Below are 18,576 nucleotides of genomic sequence, written 5' to 3'. Positions count from 1 at the left end.
ATCAGTTGGCCACTGCATAGGCTACTTGGAGCCACCACTTTGAAAGACTTTGTCTCATTTTCGAAAATTGATGCCTGCCTGGTCATCAGTGCATAGTGCATTGGCACAGCTGGTGGTTCCAAGTAGCCTATGCAATGGCCTCCACGGTAAGCACTAGGTATGCGTCTTGGTAGGTGTATAGTGGTGGGATAATCGATTACTTGTAATAATCGAATAACCCTTCACCGGATTATTTAAATAATCGAAGAAATAATGGAATAAAATAATCGAAAGGGTTTCAACAATCATTCAGTTGTATCGCGTAGAATATTCGGATGCGTCATGAATCAATTTTTCGGTTTAAGTGTGTCGGATGAATAATTGACTGAATAAGCGAATAGACGAGCTCTTATGAAAAATAGAAATAAGCCTTTTTCCAAACGTCTTTTCAAATGTTGAAATTATATGAGTGAATTAACTGTCTTATCAACATAACTTTTCACTCTATTATTTTGAAAGTATTCAGTATTTAATAGCCTCATTCATTCGAATGCAGTTCCCAATGAATAATCGAAAAAAATAATCATACATTATTCAACTTTCGAAATGCTTTAATTTATCTTTCATTAATAATATTGTGAGGTGTGCCTTTTCAAATTACTAGGAAACGTCTTCAACGTCTGCATCATGATCTCTTCTTCTAAACCACTGATACAGAACTGTGCTTGTGGAAAAAGAACTTGCAGACCGGGCGAGTTGGCCATGCGGTTAGGGACGCGCGGCTGTGAGCTTGCATCCGGGAGATAGTGGGTTCGAATCCCACTGTCGGCAGCACTGAATATGGTTTTCCGTGGTTTTCCCAAGCAAATGCTGGGTCTGTACCTTAAATAAGGTCACGGACGCTTCCTTCCAACTCCTAGGCCTTTCCTACCCCATCGTCGCCATAAGACCTATCTGTACCGAGCTCGATAGCCGCAGTCGTTTAAGTGCGGCCGGTATCCAGTATTCGGGAGATAGTAGGTTCGAATCCCACTGTCGGCAGTCCTGAAAATGGTTTTCCGTGGTTTCCCATTTTCACACCAGGCAAATACTGGGGCTGTACCTTAATGAAGGCCACGGCCGCTTCCTTCCCACTCCTAGCCCTTCCCTGTCCCATCGTCGCTATAAGACCTATCTGTGTCGGTGCGACGTAAAGCAACTAGCAAAAAAAAAAAAAGACAAAAAAAAAACCTATCTGTGTCGGTGTGTCGTAAAGCCACAAGCAAGGAAAACAGTCCTGTGAGTGGCCGTCGGGGAGTTTCTTCGCGTTTGTATATAAACATTAACAGAGAGATTGTTTTAACCCTCAACTGGTGACGTATTCCGGAAGGAACATAACTGATGACATGGTGTTTGAGAGACGTCTATAATTTGAGCATTTTAAATGGAATCACATTTCATTAAGGCGAGATTTATTCATTTTATATTGGAAAGGCATATCTTGACGAATAGTTTAACACATTTTATTACCAACTCCATTGCACCAAATTTTTTTAAAAATTCTGAATCCAAGTGTATGTCACTTTATGAAGAAGAAATCTAGGTTTCAACTTAGATTGCATCATCGTCCCTCATATGCATCCGAATGGCTCAAAAACAACTTTCCTACACAGACTGAAACATAATCATTTCAGAAAACTTAAGTTTATCACATATTCACTGAAACTACAAAAACCTGTAATGCACTAATTTTTGCACTTTCAAAATACTCAAAAATATTACAAATATTTGTAATTTGTCTTATTTGATTTCTTTTTCGTCCAATACACACCCGAATCACATATTATATTTGTTTGCATGTTTTCACTAATATCAAGAAAATACATGTAGGGTCTATCTTTTTCTGAACCCTTTGGAGCAAAAGTGGCCTAAGTGTTCAAATTAAGAAGTGATCAATAGACATGCCATACATATCTTGTGAAACTTCGTAAACGAACAGAAATACTACTTTTGATAACTGGTTTACATTGCAGAAATATCTTCATTGTTTGATTTGAAAGAAGCAGTATAGAGAAGTATAACTAAAAGAGCTTCAAATTCCATGTCATCAATGACGTCAATTTAGGAACGATCCATGCGTTTGTATTTCTGTCTCATATTTCGCATTTTGACATTAGTCTATTGAACTATAAGTTGCACCATCTCCCTGGAAAATATAAAATCCCAGGCAGTTTTAGGTTCTATTTGATTGCCAATTCTTGCTTGAGCACGTAACGCAGGTAAACGAATTATGTTGTGACTTGGGGTGCGTACATTTCTAGTAGGTTCTTTAGCGGACCATTTATAACGGTTTTTTTTACCATAGTAATAATGCTGTTCTGTGCATTCTTGATCTTCACCTTCACTACCTGTGGCTTCTTCGGAGTCAGTACAATGATCACTTTCAATAGCAAAGTCACTGTCCACACCATTTTCAACATCACTAAATTCTGTACCTAACCACTGTGCTACCTGATCTTTGAACCCAGGACCTTCAGGCCTTATAGGTCGAGATGGACCAGCACGGTCTGCCATTGTTGAATTACGAACAAAAATTAAAAAGCTATGAGTTCACTTCGTACAACTTAAGAATCCACACATTAAAATGTTGCACAACTGGTGACGTGGCGTCTACGAAGCCACTTAGAAAATTGTCTACACTCTGAGGAGAGAACGATAATACTGAGAGCGAATCTCTAATGATGAAACGTTTTTTGACAGAGAGATAAAAAGGTACTGCAAACCAAAAGTCTCACTTCCGATTGTGTACTTAGGGGTGTACATGTATCTCCTACAAGGAGTCTGTCTGACACTACGTCACCAGTTGAGGGTTAATATAGGGGAGCCTCTCCCAGTACCGGCCACCTAAAAAATTTTCTTCATTGTTTAAAAACAGAATGGTCAGCAATAAATCTGATCAAGTTAAAAGAGGCCTGATACAGTACTGTTACAATTGCCTTGAGTAGACATGAAGAAAATGAGTGTGCATGTTCATTACAACAATAAATAGAATTCTTACAAAACCTCACATTACAAAAACTGTTTCCCAGTACCGGCCAGCCAGACACTTTGTCTTATTATTTAAAAATGTGGAAGTGATACCTTACAAATACACATTTAAACTTCAGTGAGACATTACAAAACTTTAATTAACAATAAAAATACATAAAGCAAATTTTAGACGATAAATAAATATCCTACATATCATAGTTAGAAAAGTCCAATCAAGATATTAAAAAGCTTGTGGAATAATACACAAACAAAATTTTCTAAATCCAATGGTCACATTTGTAAAAGTCAAATTTTATACGATGAATAAATAATCCTACATATCATAGTTAGAAAAGTTCAAACAGGATATTAAAAAACTTTAGTGGAATACACAAAAAAGTTTCTAAATGCAATGATCACATTTGTAAAAGTCAATGTTCCCTTGATCTGCACATTGAAGATTTTAAAATACGAAATGAATTGAGAAAGAATCGTAGGGTTAGTAGATGTGTACATTTCAGTTCACGGACTTATAAACCACCGTATGTAATGGGATCTTCTGTCTCAGGTCAGAAAGTAACGCCTATTTGCCTATTTGAAAACTTGAAATGAAGAAGGCTTTAAGTGCCAAATTAATAGTTTTGAAGAAAATGAGTTTTAGAAGAACACAGAGCATGTCATGTGTTGATGGATATTGTTACTACACCATCATTCGTGGCAGTTCGAGCCTTTTGTACAGTGTTACGCTTAGCGTGTAGATGCTATTTCAGACATTATCTCAAAATGTGTAACCTCAGCGCTTAGAGCCTTATCTATTTCAGGTCTTCAAAGCGGATAGGAGTGGATAGGATTAACTGGAGTGCGGTGTCAGCTTTTACATTATAATATGAAAGAATAGGATTTGGGTAATTAGAAGGTTTAATAAGACTTAAGGGTGTTGAATTGATAATGACGATAGCATTTATTTATTTATTTCTCTATTTATTATTTATTTACAAACATTGTTCAACATATTTTAAGTATAATTCGTATAATATAAATTATAAAATAATTAATTTGTTTGATAGTGAAAATATTTCGTTTACAATCAATTGATTCTTTATGCCTTTAATATGTCGTGAGCTCGCTTTAAAACCGCGCACCTTGAATAAATGTGACTGTTCTTGTTGGGTATGTTTTGGGCCTTGGGGTCTATATGGAATTACCGGCATCACTTTCCCCACACGATTGTAACCATGGCAACCAGTGTTGCTTATGTACACCAGGTCAGTAGCGCCATCTTCTCACTGTGCGCTTTCTTCCTGTAACTAAGAGCTTGAAAAAATATCGTATCAAGTAAACTCCATTCTACAGTACTTCCTCAGTCCAGAATTAGAATCTTGGAACTGGCCGGAAAACGAACCCAGGGCTTGTATAAGAGACAGGGACGTTACGTCTACACCACAGGGTTGGCTAATATTAATATTAATAATAATAATAATAATAATAATAATAATAATAATAATAATAATATTTTAGGATTTTATTCCCCGTTCAGTTGCAAAGCTAATAAGAATCATACATACTCCGCCGAACTGAACAGAAGCCAAGATATATGGATGTCGATGCAGAGAGATTTAAACAAACGAATCACAACTCAGAAAGAGTAACTGGAAATGAAAAAATAAAAGTGGTTGTTGCCCAAACCTGAAACCAGGCCAGAAACCGGCAATTAACTGACCGTAGACGTTGTTAAGTAAATGATCCGCCTACTCGTAAAGTTCGACTCCAGCTTGATATACAGCACCTGACAACTCAAACAGCTAGTCTCAAAATTCATTGTCAACTCTCAGCATGATCTTCCAATTCAACAGAACGGATGTCCTCATGACATGATTCGCATCGCCAGTCCCTGTCAGTCCGCGAGACATGCAGACAGCAAGTGAAGAAGTGAGGTGGACCGTCAGTGGCACGTCGGGAATTTCACATCGTTAATCATAAGACTGGGACGGCGCGACTCTGCAAAAGGAACATTCCACGTTGAGAGTGAGCCGCAATGGAATGTGACACAAGTCAGCGTCTGGTCTTTCCACAGTAGAGACATATGTTTTGTGTACCCAGCTTCACGAGGCATTGACCGATGTCTGCTGATAATACCTTGACTCGGTCATTCAGTTAACATAATTAAATACACTGTACATTTGTATATGAATTGGTCATTCGGTGAAAGTTACAAATTCACAAAAGTAAATTTTACAGGAGAATAATCTAACCTTTAATTTCATGTAACTTAAACGCTTTTCGGTATATCGAACACACAATTTCAATGTAAATATTACACTATAACACACCTCTCTAATAATTAATAATTTCGTCTGGCTGTTTGTAGCCGAGTAAGCCAGACCCCCGATGAGGGTGGGTGGCATCTGAAATGTGTAGGTAACTGCGTGTTATTGTTGTGGAGGACAGTGTTATGTGTGGTGTGTGAGTTGCAGGTATGTTGAGGACAGCACAAATACCCAGTCGCTGAGACAAGGGAATTAACCATTTAAGGTTTAAATCTCTGACCCGGCCGGGAATCGAACCCGGGACCCTCTGGACCAAAGGCCAGTACACTGACCATTTAGTCATGGAGTAAACTCGTGTCATCATCCAGAGGTGGTGCAGTTATTTTCAAGCACACCCTCAGTGGAGGTGAGCTGCGTGTACCATTTTAACCATATACCAGCCCTCCTGCCATTTTTAAAATTCTGGCAGTACCGGAAATCGAACCCAGGCCCCAACGGACGTCAGCTAATAACACTAACAGGAGGCGGACAACACACCTGTAAAAACACAGTATTAAACAGGGAACAAAAGTACACACTTTTTAACAAACAATGACATGTTTGGTTCTTAAAAAGAACATAGTCAGATTCTATCAAGTCACACTCAATATTTTGATATATTTATATTTATTCCTGTCTAAAATTTGAAAAAGGCACTTATTTTGATAAAGTCCTGCTTTATTTCCACTACAGCATACAATGTGAGGCGTTTAAAAACCGTCACTTTCTCAATGGCTCGTATCCAACCGACTGCCAGTCTGCTGTCCCTCTATTCCGTCATGCGCCCCGCTCTCCCCGCCTCCTCATCCGGTCAATGACACGCTGCACTTCCCCTAGTGTTCCCTTAGTATTACCATTGTTGTTGCTATCCTTAATATTACTATTTTACCGAACTCGATAGCTGCAGTCGCTTAAGTGCGGTCAGTATCCAGTATTCGGGAGATAGTAGGTTCGAACCCCACTGTCGGCAGCCCTGAAGATGGTTTTCCGTGGTTTCCCATTTTCACACCAGGCAAATGCTGAGGCTGTACCTTAATTAAGGCCACGGCCGCTTCCTTCCCACTCCTAGCCCTTCCCTGTCCCATCGTCGCCATAAGACCTATCTGTGTCGGTGCGACGTTAAGCAACTAGCAAAAAAAAAAAAAAAAAAAAAAAAAAAAAAAAAAAAAAAAATACGACGGGAAAAGGACGCTGGAAACACAGGTGAAAAACTATGGGATCTTTGATCTTTTAGCGCCAGTCAACGAACATATTGACTGTATTGCGTACATAGGTGTACACATTGTTGCCTATATCGCAGGTCTCAGTCTAAGAAGTTACTGACTGTAGTACACGTGCGTATGCCGCGTTGCCTAAACTACAGGCACCAGTTCACGAGCTTGTTGATTGTAGAAGACAACTTCTTTGTTAAATTGAGTGTTCAGAATGTAGAGGGCTACACCTCTAATACAAGATGGACTAAGTAATATTAAAAGAATAGTTCCTAGGCACCATGGTGAGTTAGTATGAGTGAAAATTACCTTGGAGGTAGTTTCGATCCGCGCCTGTCCTGTAAACAGAGAGTAGTGGTGACGATGATTATTGTTTTAAGAGGATGTACAGCTGTGCAACCATCCTCTATTGACACCAATCACTTCCTCCTTTTAAGAGGTTAAGCCTCTTCTCTGCACAGCTTTCCGCCTCAAAGTATGAACAACGCTCCTGTTTCACTGACCACATACTTTAAATACGATTTTAACGGTATCTTTCCTGAGTTCTTGCCATCGAAAACTTTTGGAATAAAAAGTACCAAGCCTAGGTAAGCGTCCAATGTCTTAGGCCTCACAAAACCTAGCTCCCGAATTGTAATCTCATAGACTGAGTGGACTTTGTACCACCACTCAAATACAGGTAAGAATGCCTGACCTGGCCGGGAATCGAATACGGAGCCTCCGCGTAATGATAAAAGTAAGGAAGACATAGCATTCAAGCAAATACTTTTCTTTTCTATGAAAATATATTTTCTCACTTCAAACACTGATAATGTAGAGGGCACATATTTCGTCCCCTTAGCAGATCTGGACTTGTAGAAATTCGGGAATATTATGGACAAGGCTAGAAATTGGTATGTGTATTAGTGAATATATTCTACACTTACGGACAAGTTATAATTAAACTGTTATTACGTAAGGTAGGCAATATTTGACATGAACACTACCAAAACTAAACTACCAAAAATGTGTTCGTAAATTTACTCCCCCCCAAATTTATGAAAAGTACAATTAATTTTAACAAATTTTCCTTGCTAAACTTACGAAACACTTTCCCTATAATGAATTGCTTGAAGTCAATTCATGACACATATTTTCTTGGTATTATTTTTAATATAGACTTTCAGCATTGCTTGTGGTATGTTACACATTTTTCTTACACGTTCGTAACTCGTTATCTTGTCCCTCACTGCCTTAATAGCCAATATCATAGTCTCCACATCTCATTGCTTGCTTTTCCCCATCTGAAAATTATAATAAACTTCATAAATAACAAATAACGTGAAGGGGGTGAAATTACGAACACTCCCTGTTTTATTATATTGGCCGCTACAGTAATCACGTCAGCCACGTTACTGTAGGGATTACATGCCAGGAAGTACACCACGCGACTGATATGCAGTCCAGTATTTCATACACGTATCACTGCTCCCTATAGAAAGAACAGGCTCTTAATTTCAATGCTGCACCAACATATCTCAGCATGAAAAATGAATCCTCCTTGTACACGGAAACTAAACTTGGTGCACACAACGAACTCTCACAACGCACGTACCAACCGTGCAAACTGAAAATCACCAGGGGGACAAAATTAGGCTCGGGGCGGAATCTGGCCCCGCTACCTTATAGGTATTAGAAAGATAATTTTGAATACTGTAGCTTGACAATTATGGACAATAACTAGCTCAAAATAAAAGAATGGAAACTGTTCAAGTCTGGCGTTGCAGATGAATGCTGAAGGTGAGATGGGTAGACGGAAACACGACATGATACTGAAGTGAATCGGTAAGAGGAGAAGATTTGACGAAATTTGACCAGAAAAGGAAATAGAATGACAGGACACAGCTTAAGACATCCAAGACTTGTTTAGTTGGTTTTTCTTTGCTAGTTGCTTTACGTCGCACTGACACAGATAGGTCTTATGGCGGCGATGGGACAGGAGATGCCTATGAGTGGGAAGGAAGTGGACGTGGCCTTAATTAAGGTACATCCTCAGCATTTGCCTGGTGTGAAAATGGGAAACCACGGAAAACCATTTTCAGGGCTGCCGATAGTGGGGTTCGAACCTACTATCTCCCGAATACTGGATACTGGCCGCACTTAAGCGACTGCAGCTATCGAGCTCGGTCAGCAGTTGGTTTTTGAGAGATGTGTAGGTGGTATGAACAGTAGAGGTAAACCAGGGCATGAATATGAAAAACAGATTAGAACAGATGTAGAAGGTACTATAGTAGTTACATAGAAATGAAATGGTTACCTCACGACAGTACAATGGAGAGCTACATCAAACCACTCCATGGATGGATGACTCAAGGAACAACAACAAAATCAGTATTCTAAACAACTGATGCGAACAATTCCATGTTCTTCTCCTGTCTTCTCCCCCTTGGTAAGGAATTGTCCTTCATCATTTGGTCCAGCAACGTTTCCATGGAATATATTGGTTTCTTCTCATCTCCTTTAATCAGATCTCTTACACAAACCATAGTAATTTGGGAGAGCGTGACAATGACGTACACCACTGTTCCTGTCTAGTTGTGAGGTTTACGACGTCATCTTCTCATTAACTTCTCGCCCGCTCACCGACACGGATCTTGCGAGCAAGTAAGAAAGAGAGAGTCAATTTCACGGTGTTAGCTTTGAAGCGTTATTGTGAACTTTACCCCAGCTGAAAGGATGATGGGCACTTCGCATTAACCACAAGTCGTAAAGAAGAAGCTCGTCATCATTCGATCAAGTTTGAAACTTAAAAATCGTCCCCAGAGTATCACCATGGAATGGAAAACATGGAACTACAGCTGAGTGTGATAATACTTCTCCTTGCTTTTATTATAGTCCTCTCTTTTACCTCCTGTCTGGTTTGCCTTCGTAACACATGTTGGCTTTCCACCCCAAGTTGTCTCATTCTCCTGTGACTGTTTTTGAGAGGGACTGGAAATACTGTTGTCTTATCCCTCTGTGTACCAGTCAACACGGTCATCATTTAAGCTGAAATAGATGAGATTCTTGATTCGGACCCGAAGTCTTTGAATGGGGTAGGTTTTAAGCAACTAAGTAAGCTTGTAGTTACTTTTAATTCTTACAATTTACCATACATTGCACCGACACAGAAAAGTCTTTCGGAGACAATGGGATAGAAAAGGGCTAGGAGGGGGAAGCAAGTGGCCGTGACCTTAATGACCTGGTGTGTAAAAGGGAGACCGTGGAAAACCATCCTCAGGGCTGCTGACAGTGGGGTTCGAAACCACTATCTCACGGATGCAAGCTCACAGCTTGTACTTTAGACGAGATATCCTGATCTACTTACTATCCATGGGACCAAAAGCCCGTCTGATAATCATGGTAGATAAAGTGTCAAATCTATGTGGTTTGACACTGCGATTAATCGGCTCGTGTCCCGTTGGTGGTAAAAACGATTACCAACAGAATGCTTGCCACTATGGTAAGGGAGGTTGTGGTATACAATTCCTGACCACCAGATTGCAAGCCAAAAGCCTGGATTCAACTCCAAGTCTCTCCACATATGGCGATAGTGATTGGTCCGTCGATTGGGACTCTTAATCGTTGAGCAGATCCGTTGGTGGTATCTAGGCCATGTGCTCAAACTCGGTTTCACCCTCTCCCTACCTCTCATCATGACCTCATTCCCCTACGTTCAGGTTTCCCATGGGAGTTGTTACGGTATTTTCAGGTGGACAGAGGTGAAAGAAGGGGTTGTATCCAAGGAACTTGATATACAAGGCACAACATAAAAGTTTATTGCTCGGAAATTTTCATACAGTATGTACACAAAAAGAACGAACCTTGTCTTGAAGTTTAATGAGCTGCACACGTTCAATGCTAACATAAAATAGTAGACTGAGGGTCTGAAGAGTATTTACATTTATACAAGTTAATCTTCCTATGTACATTCAGTTCTTGTCTTGATAAGATAGTCTGCTCAAATGAAGGAATGTCCTTGATAGTTGAAAACTATCTGTAGTTAGTATAATGACAAGTGGAACTTGTAGAAAGTCTGTATAAACAGAATGCTAGTAGGAGGCGTAGAACTTGCAAGGAACTTGCGTTAAGGTTCATAAATAGCAGAATGCTTGGATAGGATGCTCGACGGTGCTATGGGAGGCAGGATGCATGAGACGATGTCCTGAGGTGAAACCTCCCGGCCAGAATCAGTCCACCTGTTCAGAACACTTGTTTAAGTGGAGTACGTACTGCCTATGCTGACAATGGTAATTTCTCCATTTTTAGGTACGCTCAGGTAAGAGGTCCTTTGTCCTACAGATTTATAGTGTTATTGTATGAACTTTGTTCTTTACAGTGCTGTATTGAGTTTTAGGATTAGATGCATGGTTATTTTTAGTGATTTTTTTCCAATTTAAAAAAAATTCATGAAAAATTTGAGTAATAATAATTTTTTCTGGTCTCATATATTAACATATTTAAAATGGCCTGGTAGATTTACAGAGAGAAGGTGTGGAAGTATCACTGATAATTATTTATGATTTCTACCTTTTATAGTTTTTTGACTGAGCGTACCTATATAAGGAAAAAACAAAAGCAGAGAAAATTAACTTTAAAATTTAGCTTATATAAATCTTAGTTGAGGTGTAGTCTAGAACCCTCCTGCTGCATATTCCTCATTCTACTTGTCCTCCAGACTCCTTTTCATTGCTCTCATTGACTTACTTATCTTCGCTTCCACTACAAACAGCTTTTTATCCTCCATTTTTGTCCGACGAACATCAAAAGCTTGAAACGCACTGAGCGAATTCCACCTTGGTTGGATCCCCAGCTGTTCTATAACTTTAATTCTGCACGGAATTTCCCATATTAAATGATAACACAGCATCATGTACTCCTAATTTTAAGGTTTTATATCCAACAAAAATATTTTTAGGTAACGGTACACGGCTACAAATAACACTGTTAAAAGACTCGTTTACATTTTGCGTATTCCAATGCAAACATTTCTTCAATAAATCGGGATGGGCAAGATCCTTATAATTGGGCTTAATCAGAAGCATCACTCCTCCCGGAAGTCCATGGAGTTTGTAGGTTTCCTTGTCTTTATTATACGTGCACCAAGAACCACGACAAGCAACTCAGTAACCCGAAATAATAAGCTAACATAAAAACCTTGAAAAAAAATCTAGCCTAATATTGCTATAACTTGAAATTGGATTAAAGAGATTGCCTGTAAAAAATGTGAAGGTGGATTAAACGTATTCAGATCGTAGATATTATCTGTACATCATACGGTATAATTATGTCCTGGAAAATTTCATGTTAGTTCGTTCTCTTTTTCTGTCTAATCTTGGGCAAGTTTCGGTACTGATGCCGTTTGTGCTATTTTGGATATTTGTTGCTGTGGGGAACTTTTCTTCATACGATTTCGACTGATGAGAAGCTCCAACATAGTCTATGTGGTTCACTAATGGACTTTTATTTCCTAGAACTAGAAAGTTATCAAAAAGTAAAACCCAGCATACAGTCAGAAGAGGGCGCGGCATTTATAAATGAAAGGGGCCATGGAATATCCAAATTATGGACACTTGTAACGCGATTTCACTGAAATAAAAAACGGTGCTCTATTGTACACATACCAAAAAAATACTAAAATACCTTAAAATGAAATTCGCAAATTTTTGCAAAAATTGAGGTACGTACTCCCCTTAAGAGGGTACCTCTGTGTCTTACTTGTGGTGTAGTCTGTTCATTGGACACTGTAGGAGTTCCTCGAGAGACGGAAACGTTGCTCCATTTATAGTGGTGGCTGACGTCACAGACGATTACGTCAGAGCAGTGCAGTCCACCTCGTGGTCTCTCGAAACGTCGATGCCGGGCGGGCTGCGGAGCTTGCAGGCGCGGAGGACACACACAACAGAAGGTGCGGACATGAATGGGTTTGTCTACTACAAACAAAAGATTAATTAAAGACTTTAATTTTAAAGTTATATTTCTTTTCTACTCTTTTTTTTAACTGCAGAAGTATTTAAAAAAATCGCTCAGCGACGGAACAGTATTTCAGGTACAGTAGTTTAAATACAAAGTAGGAGAAGTTAGAAACAACAAAATTGGTCAATTAAACACCTGAGCTTGAAGTTCCAATTTTACAAGTGTTATTTGAGCACTATTGCTCCATACACCCAAAATTGAAGGAGACAGGTCTCCCCATTTTATTTACAGAGTATATCTACAAGAATAGGAAGAGCATCTAGGAGACTGAGCTCCGAACTTAATACCATTCCAACCCGAGCATCTTTGCTCACTGAACATTTACGGTTTCCAGGCCTCTCGAGGCACAACCTACATTTAATAGTTCAAATAGATTTCACTGTCTTCAACACTCAAAGGTTAACCGCTTAACAGAAATAACTAAGTTTTACAGGTGTATCGAATACTCATTCTGCCGGGCCATGGTGGGAAGAAAAAAAAACACAGGTTAACGTTACTGGCCCAAAAATCAAAATGATGCGGAGACAGATATTTGCTCTCCTTGAAATATGCACAAAAGATTAAAACCCTATTTGAGCTTCTAGCCCGACGTTACAGAGGCTGATCTTATTGTACTGAGGTGGCTAGATGGAGAAAATTTAAGTTACAAGACTACAGATAGGAAACGGTTACAAAACCATAGTCGCCTCAAATACAAGAATGCACACGTGGGTCCCAATATTAACACCTTATCAGAAATGGGTAAATGTTTACCATCAATTTACGGGCAGCATATCTATTATCTAGAAATTTTTGGCAAGGAAAATAAAAAAAACACTTTTCCCTTTGCGAAAATCAAATGATCATAAATATGTCTCCCGATCATGGCCATTTATCAACGGCTGCTAATTCCAGATAACCACCAGCCATACGATATAGCCTGCCTAGTTGCTAGGTAACATTGTCTGACCATCCATCCATACCTTACATCACTGCCTGCACGGTTGCTAGGTAACATTGTCAGACCATCCATCCATACCTTACATCACTGCCTGCACGGTTGCTAGGTAACATTGTCTGGCCATCCACCCATACCTTACATCACTGCCTGCACGGTTGCTAGGTAACATTGGCAGACCATCCATCCATACCTTACATCACTGCCTGCACGGTTGCTAGGTAATACTGTCAGACCATCCATCCATACCTTACATCACTGCCTGCACGGTTGCTAGGTAATACTGTCAGACCATCCATCCATACCTTACATCACTGCCTGCACGGTTGCTAGGTAACATTGTCAGACCATCCATCCATACCTTACATCACTGCCTGCACGGTTGCTAGGTAACATTGTCTGGCCATCCACCCATACCTTACATCACTGCCTGCACGGTTGCTAGGTAACATTGGCAGACCATCCATCCATACCTTACATCACTGCCTGCACGGTTGCTAGGTAATACTGTCAGACCATCCATCCATACCTTACATCACTGCCTGCACGGTTGCTAGGTAATACTGTCAGACCATCCATCCATACCTTACATCACTGCCTGCACGGTTGCTAGGTAACATTGTCAGACCATCCATCCATACCTTACATCACTGCCTGCACGGTTGCTAGGTAACATTGTCAGACATCCATCCATACCTTACATCACTGCCTGCACGGTTGCTAGGTAACATTGTCAGACCATCCATCCATACCTTACATCACTGCCTGCACGGTTGCTAGGTAATACTGTCAGACCATCCATCCATACCTTACATCACTGCCTGCACGGTTGCTAGGTAATACTGTCAGACCATCCATCCATACCTTACATCACTGCCTGCACGGTTGCTAGGTAACATTGTCAGACCATTCATCCATACCTTACATCACTGCCTGCACGGTTGCTAGGTAACATTGTCAGACATCCATCCATACCTTACATAACTGCCTGCACGGTTGCTAGGTAACATTGTCAGACCATCCATCCATACCTTACATCACTGCCTGCACGGTTGCTAGGTAACATTGTCAGACCATCCATCCATACCTTACATCACTGCGTGCACGGTTGCTATGGTTACACTTTCGTCACACATTTTGTCGCGTTTCGTCAAACAAATTTTCGGATGAGCCTCAGCCATAAGACATATTTATGTCAACAAGTAAGGAAACAAAATGCAGCCATTTGTCACCACGCATGGCAAAGGATACCTTTGTGTTTTTACAGATGGTCTCTTAAGCGAAAGGCAGTACCTAGAGTACGGAAGAAACAACAGTCAGCTAAGTAACAAAGAAAAAACCCTCATTACAGAATTACAGTATATACATAAAGTTCTAGGGCGTCCACTGTCTGTAATGTCATTTGTATTTCCAATTTTTCAGATATTTTTCCGATTTAGGACAACTCAAAACCCTATGAGTGGTTTTTAGCTTTCGTGTCTGTTTGTCTCTCTGTTCCACCATCACGGAAAAATGAAATGAAATGGCATATGGCTTTTAGTGCCGGTAGTGTCCGAGGACATGTTCGGCTCGCCAGGTGCAGGTATTTTTATTTGACACCCGTAGACGTTCTGCGGGTCGTGATGAAGATTAAATGATGATGAAGACGACACATACACCCAGCCCCGTGCCAGCGAAATTAACCAATGATGGTTAAAATTCCCGACCCTGCCGGGAATCGAACCCGGGACCCCTGTGACCAAAGGCCAGCACGATAACCATTTAGTCATGGAACCGGACACCATCACGGAGAAACGGCCGGATAGATCTCGACTAGTATATAAAGTATACTTACCCGGGTGAATGTTTAGATGTGCATATGATTAAAAAATTACTGTATAGAATTGGAGTTTATAGGGAAACCACAACAGCGTTCTTCCATTTTCCTATTATACTATTGATTTTCTGTAAAATCCATGGACTATTTGCGAAAGGTCCCTTATTCGTTACGTCCCTTTGTTATTTACATAATTTCGCTTGGTCACTACACACTCTTTTCTTTGAGGGAATATTCCAGACTGTTCAAATGTATTACTTTTAGGTACCGGAAAATATCGAAATATGGAGGCAATTTCAATGACGGTTCAGACCTTCGTTTCATGGTATCTGCTTTCTAAATGGTATGTCATTTCAGAAAGCAGATTACACAATCGGTGCTCAATTTGGAGAGATTTTCAACTTTGGTTCTATGCCGTACTGTTGTATCTGGATTATTTATACGTTGGATAGCGCAGCATTTCTCGGTTTCCTTCAAATCTCTCCAACTCGATTCCGACTGATATTAGGAAAGGGGGCCTGTCATTATAATTGAATGTATCCGTCTCCATTGCGGATGCCAGCTGGCATGTGAGCCTGCCGTTATTGTAGAAACTCTCGAATTCGATTGTGAATGGCAGTAGGAAACGTGGCCTCCCATTATCATCTATACTTCCCCAACGTGCACCTTACATCGGAAACAACGTATGGGATCTTCCCCGTTTTGTTTCTTGGATAGCGCGATGAGACTTGCAATTTAATACGAAGGAACTTAAATAGTGACAACTATTTATTTACAACAGATACAAAAGTGTTACATGTTAGCAACCTTTACTGTCCTTCAATGTAGTCACCAACGTTGTGTATAACCCGTTGCCAGCGATCTGGAAGTCGTAGTATACCTTTAGCAGAGCCTCTTCTGTTGATGGTGCGAATGGAGCGGTCTACTGCTTGTCGAATCTCTGCAATAGTTCTGAAGCGAATTCGAGCTCACGAATCGTCTGGTTTCGATCAACTGTCCAGTAACGCGGCAAGAGCATGCACTTCTTCTTCACTGCCGCCCGTAGGACGGCCTGCCCGATGAATGTCCGCCACAGTTTGCCAACCATCGTTGAAGGCTTTTACCCAACGTGCCACTGTTCTGCAAATTCTCCGCAAGCCTCTTGAAGACCTTGTTGACACTGTCGTGCTGTACGACCTCTGGCACATTCAATCTTGATCCAACTCCGTTGCTCCTCTTTGGAAAACATAGTGACAACGTTACGTTAGACCGCTAGCTCACAAGTGACTGTATTTCTCTCGCTTGTGCGCACGCAAGTGATGTGGGAAGGACGAGTCTATTTGCTCTGAGGTAAGGTAGGTATGCAACCAACGTGTGCTATCAGCGATAATATTAGATTCCGTTGCATAGCGTTTCCACGGCAGTGTTGCCACTATTTAAGTTCCAACCCTCGTATAATCTTATTCACTGCGTGTGCAGTAATTTACGTAGAACTCCGTATACAATTTATAATACCGTAGCGAAGCAGGGCTAAATTTGCTAGTTATTGCAATAAAACATGTTGCGATTCAAGTGACACGAAAATAACTTATTGGTTCGATAAAGTTTTACAGTATGGAACATATAGTTAGTCAAGCCTATATGAATTTTGGATTTATATTACGAAATTCGTTAAATTTTCAACACACAACCTTATTTGTCTTATACAACTCATTAGTAAGACCGAAACTAGAATATGATTCTATTATCTGGAGTCTTCCAGACACTGAGTACAACAAATTAATTGGTACAGTGAAAAAAACAGTTCTGAAAGTATATGTACTGGGAACAGCCACACGAGTACCCGACATTTCCACCCTACTCCACGATGTTATCACACTTTGATGTTAAAACTTTGGAAGGAAGACGTAAAAAGTGCACGAATTTAGTTTAGTTTAAAACATTGAATAGTAAAATTAATGACGAAGAGTTACTTGGAAGTATAGAATTTTACATTCATCAAAGGGTTAGCAGGTTCAAAATTTATTTTAAATTAAGAAGTACTACAATGAAGCTCATAAGAATTCTCCTCTTAATAGGATTTTGAAACTTTATAATAAATTAAATTCATATAATTAGGATGTCCTTTCTATGAATCAAATTAATTTTGAAATGACATGTGATACTTTCCTACAAAAATAGTGTTGAATGAATCTCCGTTTTCTGTACATGTCTGATTTCATTCTTATAGTTTTTATTTCTTATCTCCACATTGTACTGTTCATTATTTCTTCTTTTATTTGATTGCACAATTTTTAAATGGACTATAATTTAAACACTTTAGTGTATTTCTCTTCTCAGAATATTATTTTGCGTACTGCGTCGTGTTTATTTCGTACTCTCTCTTCTAAGACTGTTCGTATAATTTAACTTGGAAACTGAATTTGTTACTTTGTGTTATGCATCACTGTCAACATAATTTATTTCAGTAACTGTATATTTTTATTGTATTACTATCTTTCTTTGGAATCCTCGAATTTAAATTGGGTAGTTCATTGTATTATTCTATTTGCGTTTTTTGTTTATATTCAGTTTAGTGTTTAGTAGTGTAATTTTTAATTGTGTATTCTGAACATTGTAATTGGGCGAAATCCTGTTATATTCATAATTCAATAAGTAAAAGTGTTTGCAGTCAGATACTTAGGAGAATGGATCTCAGCAAGCAAGAGCGGAACTTTGGCCATAGACACCAGGTTCGAGGGCCTATCATTCCTGTAAAAGCATCTACACCTACAAGTACCTCTCCATGAACCTAAAGCTGAAGCACTACAATTCAACAGTAAGACTCTCTGTACTCTACGCTTCTGAATGCCTCTTGATCAATCGAAAGGGCCCACTCAGGAAACTAGAACTTAAAGAGAGGAAGATGTTGAGGTTACTAGGACCCATAAAAGAGGAGGATGGCACCTACAGAATCAAGCGCAACAACGAGGTCTACGAACATCAGGAAGACATAGTGACGTGTATGACGAAAAAAGGCGACTGAGCTTCTATGGGCACATGACCCACCTGAAACTCTGCAGGTTTACCAACAGAATCCTCACAGTGACAAGTAGAGAAAGGCTTTCCAGATCAAGTGGATCACCTCAGTAAAATGGAACCTAGAGGAACTGCGTATCTCATTAGAGACCATAGAGAAACGATCTCAGTACTGACAGACCGTCCTACAGGGATTCCTCCCACTACCACTCACAAGTAAAATGAGTACAGGGACCACCAGACCTAAGAAGACGGGTGAGAGGAAGCAGACACACAACGAGAAAATGAAAGCGTACTGGACCAAGAACAAGCAGAAGAACACAGCTA

The sequence above is a fragment of the Anabrus simplex genome, chromosome 7 (genome assembly GCF_040414725.1).
Source record: "Anabrus simplex isolate iqAnaSimp1 chromosome 7, ASM4041472v1, whole genome shotgun sequence".
In the NCBI taxonomy this organism is placed as follows: domain Eukaryota; kingdom Metazoa; phylum Arthropoda; class Insecta; order Orthoptera; family Tettigoniidae; genus Anabrus; species Anabrus simplex.
Note: the sequence above shows the minus strand (reverse complement) of the source record.